Genomic DNA, 19116 nt, shown 5'->3' with positions numbered 1-19116 from the left:
CGATAAAAATGGTACCTCACTTGGGTGGGTAGACCAAGTGCCTGCAACAGGAAATGTCCCAAAACACTATGTGGACACATCAAAAATATCAAATACAAAAGTACCTGTTTTTGCAGGGGGTGTGGGCGCCTGCGTTTTTGGTCCTGGGCTCAGCAGCCATCTAAGGAAACCTACCAAACCCAAACATTTCTGAAAACTAGACACCTGAGGGAGTCAAGGGAGGTGTAACTTGCGTGGATCCCCTGTGTTTTCTTACCCATTACCTCAGCAAACCTCAAATATTAGCTAAAAAAAAATCACATATTCCCACATTTCTGTGTGGGATCACTGCACCTGGACAAATTTCCTACCACCCAACGTTTCCCTCAGTCTCCTGATAAAAATGATACCTCACTTGTGTAGGTGGGCCAAGTGCCTGTGACAGGGAAGAGCCGAAAACATGTAAAAAATGAGGGGGAACCAAAGCGGGTCCAAACGGGCAGTTTGGAAAAAAAAAACACATTTTTAGGCTGACAAGTGGGGTAGACTTTCTATCGGTATAGATGCGACAGTGCTGAGTGGTAGGAATTTTGTGGATTCCTGCAGATTCTGCAAGGTTCCGTCAATATAATGTGGGAAAAATGTGTGATTTCAAGCAAAGTTGAAGGGTTTGCAGGGCATTGTGGGTAAGAAAATGGTATGGGATGCATGTGAAGCACACCACCCTGGACTCACACAGATGTTTAGTTTTCAGATGCGCCTAGGTCTCATGGATTTTTCTACATGGCAGCATCCCAAAGTCCTAAAAGTGCAGCCCTCAACATGCCAAGTGGGACGAGACAAGCTCTCATGGCCCAAAGGTAAAACCAAAACCCAAAATAATCAAATGTACTCTTGCTTGCTGTGTGATAAGATGTTTTAGTGTGCGGGGGGAGAGCTGGAAGACTGTTACCCCCGTTAGTTGGGGTGGGAGGCATAACCATGCCACACTGATTGGTAGCCACCACCCCACAGTTTTTTTTTTTTTTTTTAAATTCCCTGGCATCTAATGGGCTTTCTGCCCCTTCCGAGGAGTGGATCTGGGGTAATTGCTCCACCTACCCACCGGTGGGCAGAACAACTTTGTCCCCATTTATTTGGGGTGAGGGCATAGCCATACCCCCACCCTCTTTAAAAAAAAAAAAATCTTCCCTGGCCTCAAGGGGAAGCAGAAATGACCTAAAATAAAGTTGCCCCCAGGGGAGCGACCCTTGCCGAAGGGGGCCGCTACCCATATGTAAAAAATATATAAAAAAATCCCTGGTGCCTAGTGGTTTCTGCCCCCCTTGGGGGAAGATTGGGTTAAGAAAAATAGGCTGATCTGCCCCCAAGGTGGACTGAAATGGCCTAAAATAAAATTGCCTGCCTGGGGAGCGACCCTTGCCTAAGGGGCCGCTCCCTGTCAGTAAAAAAAAAAAAAAAAAGAATCCCTGGAGCCTAGTGGTTTCTGCCCGCCTTGGGGCAGATCGGCCTAATTAAATTAAAGCCGATCTACCCCCAAGAGGGGCAGAAATGGCCTAAAATAAATTTGCCCCCAGAGGAGCGACCCTTGCCTAAGGGGTCGCTCCCCACATGTAAAAAAAACAACAACAAAAAATGATCCCTGGCAGATTGGCCTTATTAAAATAGGCTGATCTTCCCCTTGGGGAGGGGGAGCAGAAAGGCCTAGTAATAAATTACGCCCCAGCGGAGTGACCCTTACTCAATGGGTCTCTCTCCTTCATTCATAACATTGAAGAAAAAAACTCCCTGGCGTCTAGGGGCAGAAAAGGCCTAGTGATATATTGCCCCCTTGGGGCCGCTCCCCTCATACATAAATAGTAACAAAAGCAAAAAAACAAAGATTCCTGGTGCCTAGTGGGCATATCTGCATCCCGATCACTTCACAATAAGGCTACAGAAATGCTTACAGAGGCATGAAAGGAAAGGCCTTTCTTTTCCATTTATCCCTCTGCCTGCCCCCGGCCTCCCGGTCAGAAGAGAAATATTTTGCATTTCTCTCCCGCTTCCAGCGCGATGGGAGGTGTCATCGGACATCACTGGGGGGCGGGGATGGAAGGAGAAGCGATTCCCTTTCCATCCCTGATAGGGGTGCGGGGGGGGCGGGTTGGGCTGGGTGTAAGACGAGCTGGTCTCGTCCCCGGCACACAGGAACCTTGCCCCAGGCACCCAGGGGGTTAATATACTCCTCGCTGGCACCAACCCCAGAGCTCCAAATAAAATATGGCATTTTAATAATGAGGTTCTAAATGATCAAGGAAACTTAAAGAAGATTGAGACAGTTATCTTTAACTATATCAAAGATAACTCTTCCCCTGATACACATTTACAAATGTTTTGGGATGCTCTTAAAGCAACACTAAGAGGTACCTTAATAAAAATGAAAGCACAAATCATTAAAATGAACAATGCATTTCTATTGACTCTAGAGGAAGAAATTACACAACTAGAACTAAATCACATTGAAACACTGGATAGAGCTACCCTTTCCACACTTATGAACAAGAAATAAGAGTATAATAGAATCCTCAGTAAAAGAGCGGGTGTGTGGATCAATAAATTTAAAGGACTGAAGCTCTGAAGCAAATAAAGCCTGTAGGATGCTAGCATCATATCTTAAACACAAACAGAACCAAAAGAGAATTAACACAATTAAGGATAAGAATCATATAACTCATACTAACGCTAAAAAACTTCTAGACACTTTTAGACAATTTTATGAAGAGCTATACTCTGATGACAAACAGATAAATACTGACCAATGTCTAGAATGCCTAAATAAACTGCAAATTCCTCGAGTCACAGAAGAAAATAAGGTATTCCTAGTCAAACCAATTTCCTCCCTTGAAATTACTGAAGCAATTAATTCACTAAAAGACAACAAAGCCCCTGATCCTGATGGCTTTAATGCCAAATTCTACCAAACATTTGCCCAGTCACTCTGATCCCACCATGCTAGAATTATTCAAGAACTATGCTACTTCTGGAATCATCAACGGTTCTACAGCTGAAGCGAATATCATTGTGATCCCCAAAGAAGGAAAAGACTTACTACTACCTAATAACCTTAGACCTATCTCATTAATTAATTTAGACTGTAAATTATATGGGAAAATACTTGCCAAACGCCTAAACATTTTTCTCCAGAGGCTAATCAGTAACTCTCAAGTAGGGTTCCTGAAAAACAGGTTGTCTAACGACAACACCCGTCTCTTATGCCATGTTTTAGAGAGGGCTTTATCTGCTTCTGCCGCAATAGTACTGGATGCTGAAAAAGCATTCAACAGACTCTCCTTTTTTTTTCAAAGAATTTTTTTCGGAATTTGTAAAGCACACTACTCACCCGTGAGGGTCTCAAGGCGCTGAGGAGGGGAGTGGGGTGAAGGGGTGAGGTGCTGCTACTGCTCGAACAGCTAGGTCTTGAGAAGTTTTCTGACGGTAGGAGGTCTTTGGTCTGGCGCAGGTGGATGGGAAGAGTGTTCCACGCTTTGGCGGCGAGGTGCAAGAATGATCTACCGCCGGTTGTAGTTCTGCGGACACGTGGGGCGGTTGCAAGGGCGAGCTCGGTGGAGTGGAGATGTTGGGTCAGGGTGTAGAAGGAGAGTCGTCTGTTGAGGTATTCTGGTCCAGTGTTGTGCAGTGCTTTGTGAGCATTGGTGAGGAGTTTAAAGGTGATTCTCTTGTTGATTGGGAGCCAGTGCAGGTTTTGAGGTGGCTGTGGGGGAGGGATGTTCAGGATGAGACGTGCGGAGGCGTTCTGGATGCGTTGCAGCCTCTTCTAGAGTTTGGCTGTGGTTGCTGCATAGAAGGCATTGCCATAGTCCAGCTCGCTGCTTAAGAGGGCTTGGGTGACTGATCTTCTGGTTTCGGTGCGTATCCATTTATGGATCTTTCGGAGCATGCAGAGGGTGTTGAAGCAGGAGGAGGAGAGGGCGTTGACTTGCTGGGTCATGGATAGTGAGGGGTCCAAGATGAATCCTAGGTTGCGTGCGTGGTCTGTGGGAGTCGGAGTGGTTGCGAGAGTGGCAGGCCACCAGGAGTCATCCCATGTGGAGGGGGTGGAGCCGAAGATGAGGACTTCCGTCTTGTCGGAATAGAGTTTGAGGCAGCTGCTCCTCATCCATTCGGCGATGGCCTTCATTCCTTGATGGAGGTAGGTCTTGGTGGAGTCCTTGATGGGGGAGAGGATCAGCTGGGTGTCGTCGGCGTATGAGATGATGTTGAGGTTATGGGATTGGGCGATGTTAGTGAACGGGGCCATGTAGACATTGAAGAGGGTCGGGCTGAGGGTCGAACTCTGGGGTATGCTGCAGATGATTTTGGTGGCCTCCGAGTGGAAGGGGGGGAGGCGGGCTCTGGGTTCTGCCAGTGAGAAAGGAGGTGACCCATTCCAGGGGTCTGTCACGGATTCCAGCATTGCTGAGGCATGAGCATAGGGTGTGGTGGCAGACGGTGTTGAACGTGGCTGAGAGGTCTAGGAGGATGAGGGCCGCGTGTTGCCGCTGTCCAGTATGGTTCTAATGTCGTCGGTGGCAGCCATGAGGGCAGTTTCGGTGCTGTGGTTGCTGCGGAATCCGGATTGGGAAGGGTCCAGGGTGCGGTTCTCCTCGAGGAAGTGGGTTAGTTGTCTGTTGACAGCCTTCTTGATGACTTTTGCCGGGAAGGGGAGCAGGGAGCATTCTCGGGGTGGAACTTTAAGTCTCCGGGGAGTATGTAGTCAGTGGATGCGAGGGCGTGCGTGCTGATGATGTCAGTAATGGAGTCCTGGACTTGTTTAGTGCATTTACATACAGTCTATAATCTTGGTGAAGGATACATAAAGATAGTAATACCCCTGTACAGTAACCCTAAAGCCCACATCTCGGTGAATGGCCTCTTGTGTGGTCGACTTAAACTAGAAAAAGGAACTAGACAAGGATGCACACTTTCTTCCTTGCTTTTCTTATTAGCTCTTGAGCCTCTACTCCTAGATATGAAAAGCAATTCCAACATAACAGGAATCGACTTTCAGCGGAAGGTAATAAAACTATCTGCCTACGCAAATGATATATTAATCTTCACAGATAACCCCAACTCCTCCATCCAAGCTCTCATGGAAATAATTGAACAATACTCTAAAGTCTCAGGCTACAAATTAAACAAAAGTTAAATTGCTGAACTTTTTAGGAGCAAAATACCTCTTGGGAAGTTCAGGCCTAATCTGGCAACCCCATTATATCAAATATTTAGGTATTAAATTGGGCTCTGACTTAATCAGCACTCAAACAACTATTAGGCGGTTGGTCACCAAAATTCATCACCTGGTGAAGTCGCATTGAAACGATAAAGATGATGATAACCCAAATTATTAACTACTTAATTAGTATGCTACCCCTAATACTATCGGATGATTTTCACCAGGGAATTGACAAACTGATTCACAACTTCATTAGGCAAGACAAAAAACCTAGAATAGCATTACATAAAACTAAGACTACCTAATAAACTAGGAGGCCGCAACCTAGCTAACTTTAGAGACTACCAAACAGCCCTTTCTGGCCAAACAAGGCAGCATACTGGTTCTCTACCCCCAGAGAACTATACTCTGTTGTGGCTGGAAGTAGAGAAATCCATATTAGAAAACCTTGACCCAGTCAACCTTCTCACTGCTACAGATAGACACCTTCCCAATTCTAAATACATATTTAAGAACACCAAAAATGCTCTCCTGCGTATTGGCAGTAAACTGCCATCTACAATGAAGTTCTCTAACCTAGCCTCTGCCCAATCTAGCCTCATCAAATACAAAGACCAGACTATATACTGGAAGTCAGGTATAAGTAAGAGTATTTACTATCCCAAACAACTACGGACCAAATCTAATCCCTTAAGCTTTGCAGATCTTCAGATGAATTTCCATATTGAGGACCAAGAATTCTATAATTTTCTCAAAATCAAAGATGCATTACTAAATCTAAGTCCCCCTACAGTGACTGTCCCATCCTTCCCTTATCTCAAAATTCAACAAAATGGGCCACCAAATATCGAATTTCTACTGTTTCCTACGACCCTCCTCATCGACAAAACACAGAAAAATAACAGAGTTTTGAAACACCCATTCCTCTTCCCAAATCTCTGAATTCGAATGGATTGAAATTTGGAAATCTGTCACGTTACACAAAGTATCACCTACACTTTCCCAAACTAAATATTGGTTATTACACAAAATCTACTGGACTCCTTCCCACATATGCACTATGAAACTCCTAGACAACCCTACCTGTTGGAATTGTAGTGCGGAAAAAGGCAATCTTTCTCACCTCATTTTTCATTGTAAATCTGTAAAATGTTTCTGGAACGAACTGTTCTCTTTTATCTCTAAACTCTTTCACATACAACCCGAGAAAGAATTCTGATCCGTAATCAAAGTCTTTGTGGACCCAAACATTAAGAACCAGTCAGACCAATCTCCTACTGACAAACTCAATCAAATTGATTACCACTAATTGGAAATGTACTCATAAAACTGCCTTCACACCCTGGTTAAAGTGGTTAACACAAATCAGTGAAGCCAATAGTATTGCATTACAGAGCTCACCATGAAAGTCTTAAACAAACCCTGAAATGGTTTCCTTAGATAACTACTTTGCTACTAGTAAACCACCTTGAGATGATACACATTGTCTTCTTTGGAAGTAAGCAATTAGATTACCTTCTTCTCTAAAGTGACCTAGCGGTACTATTGAACACCAACTCAAGTGAATGAAGGCAAACTTGATCTCTCTACTCTCCTGTTAAACCTTAAATCACCATTCTCCCTTATTTAGATTTTTCTGTTCTGTTCTCCTCTATTCTTATTGATTTCTACTTTTTGTTACAATTACATTAATTTTAAAGTAATGGTTCACCAACACAAAGCTCAATGTACGTACCTTCATGACTCCAATATCAGTGTTTTTCTGTACTGTTTTGTCTACTTGAAAATAATAAAGGTTCTTTGAACTCATAAAAAAACATGTCTGCCCACTCGGGAAGGAACTCAATCTTCACTTGAGGGTGCTGTAACAGGAAAGTCTGCTCCTTCTCAAGGGAAAGCAAGAGTTGGTCCAGGAGAAAATAGGGATCTTATTCCAAATTCTTTTTGAGAAAAAGGAAGCAAGAAAACTGAGGCCTATTTTAGACTTCAAGGAGCTGAACAGTTACATGAAAAACAGTCTTTTCAAATGGTACCTGTCTCTAAGACGTCCTCCTGATGTTTTTTTCCCTGACCTACCTGGACCTCCAGGATTTGTATTTTCACATTTCCTTACAGCGGAAGACAAAATGTTCCTCTGCTTTTCAGTGACGGGCAGCACTGTCAAATCATAATGGTCAAATTGGCACCCCAGATTTTTGCCAGTCCCTGCCTTCCTCAGCCAACAGGGTTGCTACGTATACCTGTACTTCAACAACTGGCTCATCAAGTTTCTATCAAGGAAAGAGGCAAAGGTTTCTATGTCCTTCATTTTTTACTCACATTAGGACTGACACTAAACATCAACAAATCCTCTTGGGAGAAATACAGAACACACATTTGTGGAAGTTGTTTCCCTCAGCGGACAGAAAAATAAAGCTCCAAGCCATAGTGAAGACTTTCTCTGCCAAGCAGCCAGCCTCGGGCAGGCAATACAAATCTCTTCTGGGTCTAATGTCATCCTACAATGGGCTTATATATTTTCCTAAACTCCAGATGAGACCTGTTCAACAAGAACTGTACAGTCAGTGAAAACAAATGGATGGCTTATGACATGACATGGTCCAAGTCACAAAGTGGCTCAAACAGGTGCTGATATGGTGGAGGTTCCCAACAAAGCTCAATTTAGACCTCCCATTCCATTCTTCATTAGATGGAGTAGTGCTAACGATGGGCGCATCCATGGAAGGCCTGGGAGCTCACATGCAGGAACTGTAGACCAGAGACCTCTTATGCTTCTATACTTGCTTGACCTTGCCAAGAATGGTCTTAAATTCTTGTCAATATGAGTACATCTGGCAGCAATATCAAGGTGTGGACGAACTAAAATACCTTGTCCACTCGATTTCTAAAAAATCATAATACGTATTAGCACTTCCATCTTATTGGCTGAAGTTTTGGTTTTTCAAAAGAGTTGGATATGCTACTAAAAGACACTGTTGTTGAGGCCTTTGGTCATATTAATAACACCGCTTCCTGCTATTTAAATTTATTGGGATTCCTTACCTGATAATGGAGAATAATTTAAAAGTTATCAATGCTGGAGCATTGGAGTTAAACGTAACTAATTTCGTCCTCACCAACAGACAGCTAAAAAAAAGTCTGTAAGCAATACCTAAAAATGAAAACAAAACATTGCTTGACACTTCATTGTCAAATTTCACTTGAAAGTTGAAATGTTTTCCTGGGCCTCAAGAATAAATGTGGGTTTATCACAAGCCTCCACTAGCACAAAGTAAGTACTTAGTAGAGGTAAACATTAAGAGGTGCTTGATGGAACATTCAATCCTGATCATCAAGACAGCACCCCACCACTTCAAATGTAAAGACGGAGAAGGCCAAATAAAGCCTATGATGTTAAAGCACAAAGGTAAGGGTGCAGACAGATGAAAATCTGTCGCCCTATGTGCATTAAATATCATAATTTATCTAGCCATTCCCTGAATTGCTGGAAAACCTCTAGATGGTGAACATGCACAGGGAGCCAGACCAGTGCAGGATTGCATTTAATAACAAGCATTTGCAATGCAATGGGTCTTGCTTTTGCTCGAGTTAGAGCATTGTAAACTGCTAACCAGACTTTTCTTGCTACATAAAATTAAAATTAAAAGTAAAACAATTTTTACATAAGCGAGCCGACGGCTGCCATGAGTGCAAAGCAGACACACAAAGGAAAACAGAAGTTCGCTCGCAGTCAGACGTATCCATGTTACTGGAAAAAGTGCAATTATCCATGTAACAGGGTCGATGTCATGCAAAGCACTCGATTACTGTCCAGCGAGATCGCGCTGCCTACGGAATAAAGAGAAAAAGTAGATCTGAAACACCATACTGAAAACATGGGGCCTTTGTATGTTTTCAGTAGTTGGCCGATGCGCTCAAGGAGGGAAAAGGTATGACATGCATGCCTTTCACTAATGATATCAAGCGAATTGTAAAAGGCAAGCCCACGAACTAACCAAACTGATGGGCATGACAGCTTTGCACGCTCAAGCCTAAAAAGTTGCATTACTTAAATTTTGCTACGCAGATGCTGATTGTGAGCTTTGAACTGTTGTTGCTTCATGCATTTCACAGGCATGTCATCTAGGGTCTGTGAGTGGTGTACATGCAGCTCTGCTGCTATCAGGTGGATTACAGAATGTACTGCAATAGTGGTGACAATGACTTTGGGGCTTATTGAGAGTTTTTCTGCCTGTCTGTCAGTCCAACAGGACAGAAGAGGTACTTCTCTTCCAGGGGATCCTCATCAATAGTCATAAACATTGAATATTCCCGCCCTTGTGCGGGGACCCCGGAGCATATATAAAATACACACATATTATACATGTGTAAAAACAGCAATGCAGGCTATAATGTTAAAAACAGGCTAAAATGCTTTATTTCTATGAAGTTTTTTTTTTTTTTTTTTTATATTATAAAACTACAATAGAGAATAAATATTTACCCAAGCCCCCAAAACTGGGCTTAGGAAAGTAAGCAGCAGCAAACTCTAGAGGAAAAAGAGGAAAAAACTGCATTGAAAAACAATGAAGCATTCTTAGCCAATAGGCTGCATGCAGGTTAACACAGGAGAACCATAAAAACTTTGGCACTGTGCCTTTAAGACCCTGAGCACCTCCAGTATCCCACCATGCCTCAGGGGTGAAGCAAAGGTGACAGTTGGTTCACAGTTAGGTCAGTTCTTTTTTCCGGCTTCTCTGAGAGGATCCTGGAGCATTGAGCTCTCAGTTTTTCTGAGTTTTTCTCAGAAAAATCCTTTAAAAAAAGCGTTTTTTTCCTTTTTCATTGGACAAATAACATCTTTGTCTGAGCTTGGCAGTTTTTCCTGACATAAAAATGCCTTCACTTTTTGTCAAATGCCCTGCTTGTGGGAAGAAGAAGGCCCAGTCAGATCCACACTCTCTGTGTATAGTGTGCCTGCCTCAGAGTCACTGCCCTGACACTTGTAAGTACTGCAAGAATATGTCAAAGAGGACTCTGAAGGACAGAGAAAAGATCAAGCTACATGGGCTTCTGGAGAGGCAAAGAACATCGTCCTCTTCACTTCCCAGACAACCAGCAGGCCATTCTCAGGAGAGAATGGCTCGGTCGACGTCAGCAGGTAGGAAAGTACCTGTTTGTTCCCCGTCGACGTCGTCGCTACCACCGTCTCACCGGCATAAATCGCCGTCGACGGCGACACACCCGACGTCGAAGGAAACGGCGTTGAGGGAACATCATCACAGGGGCAGGTCTCCGTCGACGGCAGCCCGCCGATCGACGTCGAGCCATCGCCGGCGTGCCCGGTCGCCGCCAAAGGCTGTGCGCCCCCCGACGTCAAGAGACACGACGTCGAAATCGCCACGACGGCATGAGAGACATCCGCCGTCGGCTTCCCACCGCTCCACGTCGAGGCACACGACGGCGAGCAGGTCGAGGTCCAAAGATCGCCGTTCGACGTCAAGGCACTCTGCGTCGAGACACTCAACGTCGAGGCACTCAACGTCGAGGCAAGAGCAACCGGCGGGGCGCCCTTCGACGTCGACACAGCCATCGTCGTCGACACAGGTTTTACCTGTCCCACAGGGAATAGAACATCGCCCCACGCCAGACAAGGCCGCGCCATCTCCAGTGGTCTTCATACCGAGCGACTCTTCTCGGTCAAGAGCGGCATCATCTGGGCATGTCTCGCCCATCAATCTATCTCCAAGATGGCTGGAGAGCCTTAACAGACCAGCGGCCTCCCCAGATTCGCAATATTCGCGAATGTACTCGCCTACTGCCTCCCTGCCAAGAACGCCATCACCGACAGCAAGAGCAGGACGGGCTCGTTCTGCTCCTCGTCAAACGGCCGCGAGGCCTAGGCGCTCTGCTACAGCGTCTCGCAGCAGGTCTCGTTCTCAACGACGATCCAGGTCTCGTTCACCAAGAAGATCACCCTCTTGGTCTTCGTCAGGTTCATCTGTCGGGCGTTACTCACCCACCCTAACAGATTCACCACCTGCTAGGGTCTCACCGGTGGATGACATTACCACGTTTAACGAGGTGCTGCTAAGAGGAGCGCAGAAACTAAACATAGAAGTTCCAGAGCCATCTACCTCCTCGTCAGTCATCTTTGAGACTCTACAACAGAGATCAGCATCAAAAAGCTGCTGCCTCTAGGGCCTGGTTTGTTGCAGCCAACCATGGACACTTTTCTGGCCCCAGCCTCGCTCAAATCTGCCCCGGCTAGGATTCTCAAAAAATACAAGGCTCCCGAACAGGACCCTTTGTTCCTCAGGAAGGATCCGCCACCGGACTCGGTAATAATAGCTGCAGCCCGAAAGACCCACTCGGTGGCATCATCATCCACGGTCCCCCCGGATAAAGAGAGCAGGCATCTAGACTCTCTGGGGAGAAAGATATGCGGGACGGCGGCTTCGGCAATGAAAGTCTCCAGTGCTTCTGCACTCCTGGGCAGGTATGATCGTTCTCTGTGGGACTCTCTCAATAGATTCACAGAGAAATTGCCCAGAGAGGACAGACAAGATTTCCAGGAGATCCTGCAAGAAGGATGCCTGGTATCCAACCAGGTTATCAGCGCGGCAGCAGATGGGGCGGATTTAGCTGCACATGGGTACGCGCATGGAATCTGTGCAAGGAGGTCTTCCTGGCTGAGGCTCACTGGATTAAAGCAGGAAGCACAACAACGCATCCTGAATCTCCCATTCGCCGGGAACTCTCTATTCGGTGCCCATGCAGATGAGGAAATGGCCCGCATGAAGACCGAGGTGGATACCATGAGGGCAGTGGACCTGGAAAGAAAGAAAGATTTCAGGTGGAGGTACAGGCCTTATGACAGGCGCCCTTTCCAGCAGAGGGTTCAAACCCCTCACTGGTCCCAAAGGTCACAGCAACGACAGGGACGCCCTCTTTTTCAGCGAAGGAACACAAGGGAGCGAGGGTCAAGTAGACCTCAACAGTCCACTCCGAAAGCAACCACCAAACAATGAGATCTCGCTTCCCTCGACACTGTACACCACTCCGGTATTACAGCTTATCTTCACGAGTGGCACTCTATCACAAGAGACAAATGGGTGCTCAATATTGTCGAACATGGCTATTCTCTTCTTTTCAAACAGCCTCCACCACGCTTGCCACCAACCAAAGGCAATCCATCTCATCTCAGCTTGCTACGCAAGGAGGCTCTCGCCCTCCTAAAAAAGAATGCCATAGAAAAGGTTCCACCTGCGCACAGAGGAAAGGGGGTTTACTCCCGTTACTTTCTGGTGGCGAAGAAGGGTTGAGAGGGCATTTTCAGGCCAATCCTGGACCTACGGCTGCTGAACAAATACATAAGGAAACAGAAGTTCAGGATGCTAGCGCTTCACCAGATTTTCCCTCAACTACATCAGGGAGACTGGATGTGCTCCATCGACCTGCAGGATGCGTATTTTCACATCCCAATAGCTCCCAAACATCGAAAATTCCTGCGCTTCCAAGTAGCGTTACAGCATTACCAGTTCAGAGTTCTACCATTTGGCCTGAAATCTGCCCCACGAGTTTTCTCGAAATGTATGGCAGTAGTAGCAGCACATCTTTGAAAACAAAAGATATTCATATATCCATACCTAGACGACTGGTTACTGAAGGCTTCTTCTCCGGAGCAGGCGAGAAGCCATCGGGACATTGTGCTCGGAGTTTGCGAGTCTCTAGGTCTTCAGGTCAATTACCAAAAGTCAACCTTGATTCCAACACAGAATCTTCACTACCTGGGAGCTATCATAAACACAGAACTCCAAAAAGTGTATCCTTCGGAGGAACGACTATCCTCAATAGACAGGAAGTGTCAGGACCTGTTGAGAGCCAACACACCTACGGCACGTCAGGTGACATCGCTGCTGGGCTCCATGGCATCATGCATTTTTATTGTCCCAAATGCCAGACTCCACATGAGGCCCCTCCACGAGGCATTGGAGAGCAACTGGAGCCAAAGGACAGGTCTCTGGGAGGACAGAGTGCGACTACCGGCGGTAGCACTTCAATCATTGAGATGGTGGATGCACAGACCTCACCTATCAGTGGGTGCTCCGTTTCACCAGGTACTTCCATCCGACACCCTAGTAACGGATGCGTCTCTTCAGTGATGGGGGGCTCATCTGGGTCCCTTTCAAGCTCAGGGCCTGTGGTCAGACAAGGAAAAGCAGTACCACATCAATCTGCTAGAACTCAGAGCGGTCCATCTGGCTCTCAAGTCTTTCATACCACTAATTCAGGGGAAAACTCTCCTAATACAAACGGACAATACAACCACAATGTATTATTTGAACAAACAGGGGGGAGCGAGATCCCTACCCCTATCGCGAGAGTCCCAAGCGATATGGCATTGGCTCCTGGCCAGAGGAATGTCAATTACAGCGGTTCACCTGCCAGGTCAGCAAAACGTGGAAGCAGATTTTCTGAGCAGACACCTAGAGGACGCTCACGATTGGGTCCTACACGGCGAAGTCGCAGAATACATCTTCGCGCAATGGGGTCGGCCTCAACTGGATCTCTTTGCAGACGAAGTAAACAAGAAATGCCCAGACTTCGCATCCAGGTTCTACCGTCCGGGATCTCGAGGGAATGCCCTGTTGATCGACTGGTCAGGGATATTTCTCTACGCTTTTCCGCCGATTCCCCTCATTCCGGCAGTGATCAGCAAACTTTACAGATCCAGAACCAGAATGATTCTTATAGCGCCACAATGGCCCCGTCAATTCTGGTACACAGATCTCCTCAACCTGTCGGAAAAACCTCCCAGGAGGCTGCCGTGCAGACCGGATCTTCTGAGCAGAATGGAGGGCAGAATTCTACATCCCAACCTACCCTCTCTGAGCTTAACAGCATGGCTCCTGAATTCCTGCAGTATGGGCACCTAGGGCTCTCACAGGAGTGTATGAACATCTTGATAGAGTCCAAACGGCCTTCCTTGCGGCGTTCTTACGCTTTTAAGTGGAAGAGATTCTACACATGGTGCTGTCAACAAGGTCACAATCCCATACGGGCTCAGGAGGATGTCATACTGTCCTATTTGCTTCATCTGGCAAAGTCTGGTCTGCAGGTATCATCTATTAAGGTACATTTGTCTGCTATTACAGCTTATCGCAAGTCACCTTCTCAGGAATCCTTCTTTACGAAACCTGTAGTCAAGGATTTCTTAGAAGGTTTGAAAAAAGTTTTTCCTCCCATTCGGAGACCTTCTCCTCCATGGGAACTGAACATAGTATTGGCAAAACTTATGGGCCCTCCTTTTGAACCTATACATAAGGCCTCTTTACAACACCTTACGTGGAAGACGGCTTTTCTAGTGGCCATTACTTCAGCGAGGAGGGTCAGCGAAATCCAGGCCTTGTCTCCCAAGGAACCGTACACGGTTTTTCATGACAATAGAGTGGTTCTACGAACTCACCCATCTTTCCTTCCGAAGGTGGTGTCAGAATTCCATATCATTCAGACTATGGCGGTCCGCCAAGGTACCGCCGTCAGAACACCGCACCGCGGTCGAAAGACCGCGGCGGGGATTCTGACATTTGCCCTGGGCTGGCGGGCGGCCGCCAAAAGGCCGCCCGCCAGCCCAGGGCAAATCAACCTTCCCACTAGGATGCCGGCTCAGAATTGAGCCGGCGGAGTGGGAAGGTGCGACGGGTGCAGTTGCACCCGTCGCGTATTTCAGTGTCTGCTGGGCAGACACTGAAATACTTTTTGGGGCCCTCTTACGGGGGCCCCTGCCGTGCCCATGCCATTGGCATGGGCACGGCAGGGACCCCCAGGGGCCCCGCGGCACCCCCTACCGCCATCCTGTTCATGGCGGGAGAGCCGCCATGAACAGGATGGCGGTAGGGGGTGTCTGAATCCCCATGGCGGCGGAGCGCGCTCCGCCGCCATGGAGGATTCAGACGGGCAGCGGAAAGTCGGCGGTAGCCCGCCGGCTTTCCGCTTCTGGCCGCGGCTGTACCGCCGCGGTCAGAATGCCCGGCGGAGCACCGCCAGCCTGTTGGCGGTGCTACCGCCGACCTCCGCCCTGGCAGTAATTACCGCCAGGGTGAGAATGAGGCCCTATATCTTTACCGACTTTCTTTCCCAATCCGGAGACTCCGGCAGAGAAAGCATTGCACTCCTTAGACTTGAAAAGAGTGCTGAAATTTTATCTGGATAAGACCAAATCGATTAGACACTCTAACCGTTTGTTTATAAACTATGGTCATTTGAGGACAGGAGAGGCAGCATCTAAACGAACGATATCAAGATGGATAGTTTCTTGTATTGTTAATACTTACCATCTAGCTAATAAACCATTACTAGCGAGGCCTAAAGCGCATTCCACAAGGGGGAAAAGCGGCTATTGCTGCCCTCCTTAACAATGTTCCAATATCTGAGATTTGTAAGGCTGCTACATGGAAGTCTGTGCATACGTTTACTAGACATTACTGTTTAGACTCGGATGCAAGAGCGGATGCCCAAGTGGGGCAGGCCTCTCTGAGAAATTTGTTTGCATAATATGTATCTATTCCTGCACTTCTATCGGACAGTCCGCAGGGTTTAGGGATGGGCTTGCTAATCTATTCAATGTTTATGACTATTGATGAGGATCCCCTGGAAGATAAGAATAAATTACTTACCTGTAAATCCTAGTTCTCTTCCAGGGGTATCCTCATCAAAGTCATAAACAACCCACCCTCCTCCCCGGACGCACGTCTTCTAGAAGTGCAGGACAGACTGTATTTTGAATCAGTTACACAGATTGTCACCGTAAAAAGAACTGACCTAACTGTGAACCAACTGTCACCTTTCCTTCACCCCTGAGGCATGGTGGGATACTGGAGGTGCTCAGGGTCTTAAAGGCACAGTGCCAAAGTTTTTATGATTCTCCTGTGTTAACCTGCATGCAGCCTATTGGCTAAGAATGCTTCATTGTTTTTCAATGCAGTTTTTTCTCTTTTTCCTCTAGAGTTTGCTTCTGCTTACTTTCCTAAGCCCAGTTTTGGGGGCTTGGGTAAATATTTATTCTCTATTGTAGTTTTATAATATAAAAAATAAAATAAAAAAAAACTTCATAGAAATAAAGCATTTGAGCCTGTTTTTAACATTATAGCCTGCATTGCTGTTTTTACACATGTATAATATGTGTGTATTTTATATATGCTCCGGGGTCCCCGCACAAGGGCGGGAATATTCAATGTTTATGACTTTGATGAGGATACCCCTGGAAGAGAACTAGGATTTACAGGTAAGTAACTTATCCTTACTGTGCTGCCCTTGCAGACGACTGACCGCCATATTTAGAAATCTATGTCGGGCAGGCAGAAATCTCTTTGCTTTCAGAGACACTACTGCTGCTACATCTCCTCCGAAGGCACTAAAGCTTTGCTGAGGGGCCAACCACCTTATTTAATGTGGCCGCTCACCAAAGATGGGAGTTTGTGTTTGGAAAACAAAAAAATACATGTCCCTGACTACTGGGAGTTTTTTCCTAGCACTTGGGGGTCATTGTATTTTGCTTTCCTGTTCAGGATCAACAAGATTGTTCTGGTGGTCCCATACTTGTAAACAATACGTCGAAACATCCACTGTAAACATATCGGACAAACATTAGTACTTAGACCATAGGGGCTGTCCTTGGGGCTGTCAGTTTAAAGTTTCAAATGACAGAGCCAATGGGGGCTCTGCCAGTGGAAACATGATGGGTTGCTAGACTCTAAATATAGTGGGTGAACCGGGTGTTTGTGGCAGAGAACCCTCTTTACCAAACTTTAATTAAGCCCCTGTGTCATGAAGGACAGGGCAAGAACATGCCATTCAAGTAGGCCTACAGAAGAAGTCTTTAAACATTTATGCTAATACCCACTTCAGTAAAAAAAAAAGATTTGGCAACAGCAGTAGGTTTGACTTCACACAGGCAATTCAGGCATGCACAAATGCTCATAGACTGTGCTAAATTAAGTGTGCCAAGTGACTTCTAACAGGGAGTGGGGACCAGTAGAATATTCTCTGGAGAGAAAGTGCTTATGGGAACGATAGCTAAGTTGTCTGGATTGCAGACTTTGCCTCATGTGGGTGACCAAACTTCAGTTGGATGTTAACTATTTTATCTTGAGGAGTGAAGTTGAGGTTTGTGGTCTTTATGGTATCAGACAATAAGATTATGATATTGAGGTTGCTGTGAGGATTGGATCATGACCTTCCCATTTCTGTACAGGATGGTGAATAACTAACTTTTCTGATTATGATAACCTGAGGTAGTAGGTTTTTTACCTATAAATAATTAGTGTGTTATTTTAGAATAAGATGAAAACGCGTATTATATTGGCCCTCGGTTAAAAAAAAAAAAAGTTGTAGGTCAGTTTTACTCGAGGCTAGGAAGATGGTACTCTCTGACCGACACTCTGTGTGTGTGGTGTGCTTGCATTCTTCAGACTGTCCTGACACATGCTATCACTATAAGAACTTTTCAAAAAGAACCCTAAAAAACTGAGAGAAGAGCAGACTGCATGCCATGCAAGAGAGAGGTAAGACCTTCAAATGGCCTTGGGGGGGGTCAAAAACCTCCTTGATAGAGCCTTCCTTTTTTTCACCACAGAGGGAGAACAGACAAATCAAGTCAAAGATATAATTCTTCATCGCCGTTGACTAGTAGAAGATCAGCGGTGAGAGAAATACCAGTATGTTCCCCTTCAGTGTCCACGTCATCATCGAGGGACCCTGTGCTACCTCCGTTGACGTCAAAGAGGCTGACGACAGAAAAATCGCAGTTGAGACTAAACAACAGTCGGCGTAAAGACATCACTCAGAGCCAAGAAACGCGACGTTGAGGCACATGGCGTCGCATGAAAGTTTGACGTCAGAGTTGTGGCATCCCATTCAATGTTGAGTCACTCACTGATGCACAGGTGCTCCACATCGGAACCGGTTCCAGTACCTGCTACAACAACATTGAAAAGGCTATTGACTTTGAGACATTCACCGGCAACAAAGATCAGAGCCGTACTGAATCTCACTCAACGTCGCATTCACGTATATTGACGTCGAGAAGCATATCCTTATCTCCAGAAGTCACATGAATGCCTACAGTAGCTCATCATTCACCAAGATTGCACAGTCCGCAACAGACTCCACAGAAACAGAGAGAAGTCCCCAAGCAGAGGTAATATGAGTACCTTCACCTCCACCTCCACGTACCTCACCTGGTACGTTTTCTTCTACTTCACCTGTATACAGGACTCTGGTGCAGGAACTGATGCCACAACGATCTCCGAATCCACAGACTAGGTGTTCAAGAGACGGATCTCCTCAACACAGCACAAGATCTTGGTCTCCTCATAGATCAATGACTCGATCTAGACATTCTAATCGACCCAGATCTCACAGAAGACATAGGACCCCCTTCCTGGTCCACATCTCGCTCTTCAATAATAGATTATTTGCCCACATTGTCTGATTCACCACCAGCGAGGGTTTCCCCGAAAGACAACCTTATTACGTTTAATGATGTTCTAGTTAGAGGAGTTTGAAATTGAATATCGAATATCATCCTACTTCATCATCTGTCATTTTTGAATCTCTTCTTCACAGAATAGCCTCTAGATTGCTGCTACTTCTGGTCCTGGGTCTTTTGGAACCGGCCATACTAACTTTTCTTACACCTTCCTCGATACAACCTGAACCTTCACCTATCCTCAAAAACGATGGCCCTCATTACGGGTCTGGCAGTCTTATGGCCACCAGACTTGCAGTGGTGGTTCCACTGTTAACAGGCTGGCAGTGGGACCACCACAATATGACCATGGCGGAGTCGCCACGGTCTGACCACCGACACACTTAGGCTGCTGGCAGCCTGGCAGTCCCAGTGGTTGTCATCTGCTAAGGCAGTGCTGCTTGCAGCGCAG

At 46.2% G+C, this 19116-nt stretch overlaps 1 protein-coding gene across 9 annotated transcripts in view; it reads left to right on the top strand.

Moving 5' to 3' along the window:
- RYR3 (ryanodine receptor 3) overlaps window positions 1-19116 on the top strand; it is a 1450647-nt gene that overhangs the window by 617585 nt on the left and 813946 nt on the right. The gene's annotated exons all lie outside the window — the stretch shown is intronic.

This window comes from Pleurodeles waltl, chromosome 9, assembly GCF_031143425.1.
Source record: "Pleurodeles waltl isolate 20211129_DDA chromosome 9, aPleWal1.hap1.20221129, whole genome shotgun sequence".
Classification (NCBI taxonomy): Eukaryota; Metazoa; Chordata; class Amphibia; order Caudata; family Salamandridae; genus Pleurodeles; species Pleurodeles waltl.
The sequence above is the reverse complement of the archived record's forward strand: the minus strand, read 5'-3'. Positions and strand labels throughout refer to the sequence as shown.